The sequence below is a fragment of the Rutidosis leptorrhynchoides genome, chromosome 8, assembly GCF_046630445.1.
Source record: "Rutidosis leptorrhynchoides isolate AG116_Rl617_1_P2 chromosome 8, CSIRO_AGI_Rlap_v1, whole genome shotgun sequence".
Classification (NCBI taxonomy): domain Eukaryota; kingdom Viridiplantae; phylum Streptophyta; class Magnoliopsida; order Asterales; family Asteraceae; genus Rutidosis; species Rutidosis leptorrhynchoides.
Genome location: NC_092340.1, coordinates 356,506,689 through 356,512,842, shown reverse-complemented (window position 1 = coordinate 356,512,842; position 6,154 = coordinate 356,506,689).

Sequence of the window (6,154 nt, the reverse complement as noted above, 5' to 3'; positions counted from 1 at the left end):
AATCTCCACCGCATATCATCCACAAACAAGTGGACAAGTTGAAAATACCAACCGAGCCTTAAAACGTATTCTAGAGAAAACCGTAGGATCAAATCCGAAGGAATGGTCCATTAAATTGGAGGATGCACTCTGGGCTTTTAGAACAGCCTACAAAACTCCAATTGGAACCACACCTTTTAGACTTGTTTATGGAAAAGCATGTCATCTTCCAGTAGAAATTGAACACAAAGCATTTTGGGCTTTGAAGACATGTAATCTTGATTTACATGAAGCCGGACGTCTACGATTAAGTCAACTAAACGAATTAGAAGAATTAAGACATGAAGCATACGATAATTCGTTAATTTATAAAGAAAGAACGAAGAAATGGCATGATAAAAGAATCAGAAGTTCAAAAGAATTTAAAGAAGGAGACAGAGTTCTTCTTTTCAATTCACGATTCAAGCTATTTCCTGGAAAATTGAAATCAAGATGGTCTGGACCATTCATAGTCAAAAGAGTTTTCCCATACGGAACGATAGAATTAATAAATTCAAATGGGATTGAATTTAAAGTTAATGGTCACAGGGTTAAACATTACATACATGGTCCGATGGAAGTCGACAACGAAATTAATCACAATTTCGACACCACAGCTAACTAAGTGTGGGGAGAATCAAGTCTTTAAAGGATAATATGTATTTATGTTAGAGTTAGATTGTCTGTTTTTGTGTAGTTCTCGAAAATGGAACCCGAATGGTCTTTCCCTAGCAGACCCTAAAGAACTAGTCTTCTCCCCCCATTCTGAATTTTTATTTTTTTTAGGTTTTTACAAAATGAAGACTGCCTGTGAACTAAACCATGGTCTAATGCTACACGCTTTGATCACTAAACGTAATAATGACATACTACCAAGTGAATTAGTATCAGTAATCAGAGAAAGAATGGACGGAGTTAGAAAAGAATCCAGATGCGAAGATAATAAGTTACAATTTGGTAAAGGAAAATCAAAATCCGCAGCGAAAAGAAGAGCACGACACCTAGAACGATGTCACAAATGCGGAAAATGGTCACATGGAGGTAAATGTTCAAATAATCAAACCTATTCAAATACCGAATTTGTTACTTTATGCAGAGACGGACCGTTCATATGTTTAGAAGAAAAGACACTGAATGCTCGAGGTTACGCCTATGTAGCTATGGAAAACCAATTAAACCGACTATCTTATGAATGGGATAGATCATATAACTAAGAAATCCATTTCACAGGTATGTCTGTACAGTTTTTATTTTTATTTTTATTTTTAACCTTTTGATAATAAACGCTAATTTGTTCGCTAAAAAGTATTAAATTGGTATTGAATAAAATTAGGTTTGGCGACCGAAATTATTGATATCATTCAAAAATTTATTACATCACTGCGAAATTTAACGTTTATTCTGAAGGTATAAATATCTTTAATCAATCAACCCAAAATATTTCAAAAATTCGTCATGAGTTAAATTAGGTTTTGGAACCGAAATTACTTTACCGAAAAGAGGGGCGCATATTTTTGATAATATTTGATTGATTAAAGTGGGATAAAAAGACAAAAAGATTTTTAATTTTATTTTTACCATGTTTTTAAAATTAATATTTAAATCTTAAATTAATATTGTAAACTTTGTAAAAACAATATTTTTAAAATTGTAAATATTTGAAAAATTAATATAAGTTTGGTGTGAATTTATAATATGAATTTTTAAATTAAGTTTGGTGTGAATTTTTAATTATTAAAATATGAATTTTTAATGTTATGCATTTTAAATTGTAAGTTCGGTGTGAATTTTTAATATTAATTTTGAATTTTATATTTAAATTGTGTGAATTTAAAAACAAAAATTTACTTTATCTCATTAAGTTAAAAATATGATTTTTAAAATTCGTCGTAAGTTGAAGACTAGGTCTTTGAACCAAAATTGCTTTACCTGAGGGAGGGACGAGAACTTTTATTATCATTGTTTTTAATCTTATTGAATTAAAGTATGCCAAAAACATTGAAAAAAAAACCCAAAAATCTTAGCTTTTAAAACAATCGCTACAAAAAGACGGAATGAACAAATGATGTGCACCATTTATCATTCAGCAAACAAACGCCAATATATTTGAAAACTTTGGTAAAATTTAATCATTTTCACACAAATCACCCTCAATAATTTAAATTGTTACTGATTTCTTGCAAATGAGGGCATTGCAAGATCTTAAGTGTGGGAAGGGGTTAAATTCTTTCGGATTTTTAAAATTTTTATCTTTATACACTTGGTTACCATTAAAAATACTAGTAACGTAGTAGTTGTATTAGAATCTAGTGCTCTCTGATAATAAAGAACAGCCCTAGTCTTATATACTGACTACCCAAATCTAGTAAAATTTTTCAAAATTTTCAATTAAATGAACTCAAAATCATGTTTATATATTTATGAACGATAAAACTAGGTTTTAACACCGAAATTATTGTTACCTCGGAAAGGACATAAATTGAGAAACAAACCAAAATGTTGAAATTCATTTAAAATGGAATAGAGGACGATAAAGAGGAAAATAAGAGCCAAGTGTGGGAAAATTTACCAAATTATCTTAAACATATGTCACATATATATCTGTAACAAATAACTGAAAATACTTTTGCTTTGGACTAAACTAAACTGTTTTACCCGATGAAAGAAAAGAAAAGATGGATCTACACGATGAATCAATTCCATCATTAAAAGGAAGTAAAGTCTTCCGAAAAGGACACGCGCTTCTTGATTTAGGTTATGAAGTTGTCGTCCAGACCAGCTGTAGGTTGACGAAAAATCTAGAAAAGTCATCACTAAAATCAGCAGGAAATCCACGGACCTCAGCATTAAACAGGGTCGCCAAGTGGTCAGATTTATCCTAACCATGAGAAGGATTTATCTCGTAAAATGGGGGGGCACCATGCAAATTAGCTGAATAAGACTAATGAATCAGATCCCCAGAAAGGATAATCTCCTTAAAGATTAAAAATCAGCTTTTAAGCCTGATATTACTCAATCCTAGAGATTGACCTTAAAGATTGAGAATTCAAACTCATGGAATTCAATGATATCTAAACTCGAGCTTGAACGAGAAAATATTTTGATCAAAAATTACAAACCGATTTGTTTTCTGAAAACCCTATTTTCAATGCGTTCATTACCATTGAACGTAAAATCCTAGGAATTCACCTGGAATTCATTTGGTCTCCTGAACTAAAACGGGTGTCAACCGTAAGAACGGTGGTTGCATAGTGGTCAAAGACAGGACCTTGTGCCATACCGAAAAATTATAAGGGTGAGCTTTACTATTGCTCCTACCAAGGATAGTAATTGCGTCCGACACGTTATAGACCATAATTAAAAGCATGTCAGGGGACATTGCCTTAACAGTTGCTTGTTCAACGCTTTCCTTTACAACCGGACGGTAGTTTACCGAAAGGTAATATACGGGACAAGTAAACTGGACGTGTTGCTTTCCAAATACAAGGTTAGCAAGTGGGTGACACAAAACCATAAGTTTTGAGCTAAAATTTTCAAATCTGAAACCCACCAAACCCACAAAAATATTTTGCAAACACCGGTAAAGGGTTATTCCGGAAAACTTATCTAGGGTAAAAACTAGATTTAATTTTTAAAAGATCAAATGTTTTCATAAAGATCCAATTTCCTTAATGGATCTAAATTTTTATAGTCATGTGGAACTGTAAACCATATCGTTACTACCATTGTTTATACCACCGTATAGAAATCACTGATGTACAAAGTGTGAAGAATAAAGAAGTGATTCTAGTATTTCAAGACGATATTGCTTGAGGACAAGCAACGCTCAAGTGTGGGAATATTTGATAATGTTAAAAACGAACATATATTTCATAGCATTATTCCTCAAGAAAGACAAGCTTTTAGTTGCAATTGTTCTATTTACAAGTGATATTCGTTTAAATAATAAAAGGTGAAGACAAAAGGCAGATTCGACGAATTGAAGACGCAAACGACCAAAAAGCTCAAAAGTACAAAAGACAATCAAAGAGGTTCCAATTATTGATAAGAAACGTCTCGAAATTACAAGAGTACAAGATTCAAAACGCAAAGTACAAGATATTAAATTGTACGCAAGGACGTTCGAAAATTCGGAACCGGGACCAGAGTCAACTCTCAACGCTCGACGCAACGGACTAAAAATTACAAGTCAACTATGCACATAAATATAATATAATATTTAAATAATTCTTATAATTATTTATATATTATAATAAATAATAAAAACCGTCGGCAAGAAAGACTCCAAAGGGACTGAGCTGTAATTTCATTCTTCGCGACTCGCGGAGTTTGAAGGGTATTTCACCGCGAGTCGCGGAGCCCCAAATTCAGAAACCCCCTATAAAGCTCGCGCATTCTGATCGTAAAATATCATCTTTTTCTTCTTCTCCTCATACGTAAAATATATATATATATTTATAATTTATATTTTAATTTTAATTATAATTCTAATAATAAGGGTATGTTAGCAAATGTTGTAAGGGTGTAAGTCGAAATTCTTTCCGTGTAACGCTACGCTATTTTTAATCATTGTAAGTTATGTTCAACCTTTTTATATTAATGTCTCGTAGCTAAGTTATTATTATGCTTATTTAAAACGAAGTAATCATGATGTTGGGCTAATTACTAAAATTGGGTAATTGGGCTTTGTACCATAATTGGGGTTTGGACAAAAGAACGACACTTGTGGAAATTAGACTATGAGCTATTAATGGGCTTTATATTTGTTTAACTAAATGATAGTTTGTTAATGTTAATATAAAGATTTACAATTGGGCGTCCCTATAAATTACCATATACACTCAATCGGACACGATGGGCGGGGTATTTATATGTACGAATAATCGTTCATTTAACCGGACATGGGAATGGATTAATAGCCACTAGAATAATTAAAACAGGGGTGAAATTATGTACAAAGGACACTTGGTATAATTGATAACAAAATATTAAAACCTTGGGTTACACTCAGTCGACATCCTGGTGTAATTATTAAACAAAGTATTAAAATCTTGTTACAGTTTAAGTCCCCAATTAGTTGGAATATTTAACTTCGGGTATAAGGATAATTTGACGAGGACACTCGCACTTTATATTTATGACTGATGGACTGTTATGGACAAAAACCAGACGGACATATTAAATAATCCAGGACAAAGGACAATTAACCCATGGGCATAAAACTAAAATCAACACGTCAAACATCATGATTACGGAAGTTTAAATAAGCATAATTCTTTTATTTCATATTTAATTTCCTTTATTTTATATTTAATTACACTTCTAATTATCGCATTTTTATTGTTATTGTATTTAATCGCACTTTTAATTATCGTACTTTTTAATTATCGCAAGTTTATTTTATCGCACTTTTATTATTCGCAATTTCATTTATCGTTATTTACTTCATGCTTTAATTTAAGTCTTGTATTTATTTTTAATATTTTACATTTGGTTTTAACTGCGACTAAAGTTTTAAAATCGACAAACCGGTCATTAAACGGTAAAAACCCCCCTTTATAATAATAATATTACTTATATATATATTTGTATTTTTATAAAAGTAAACTAATATAGCGTTGAGCTTTGTTTAAAAAAGATTCCCTGTGGAACGAACCGGACTTACTAAAAACTACACTACTGTACGATTAGGTACACTGCCTATAAGTGTTGTAGCAAGGTTTAAGTATATCCATTCTATAAATAAATAAATATCTTGTGTAAAATTGTATCGTATTTAATAGTGTTTCGTTGTAAAATTTAATAGTATTATATACCACTCCGCTGCCACATCAAGTATTTTTGGCGCCGCTGCCGGGGAACTCTCTTAAAAGCCGGAAGCGCAACGCTAATATAAAAAAAAAAAAAAAGATTTTTATTTTACTTTTATTAAAATTCGTTTTTGTAAAAAAAAAAAACGTTTTAAATATTCGAAAATATAAAAAGAAAAACAAAAATATAAATATTTTTAGGAGTTTGATAAATATTTAAGTTTTATAAAGTTTCTTTGTTTTTATAAAAACATAAGTTTTATTTAAGTATTTTGTTTTTATTTAAAAACATATAAATATAAAAAATATATATATATATATAAATC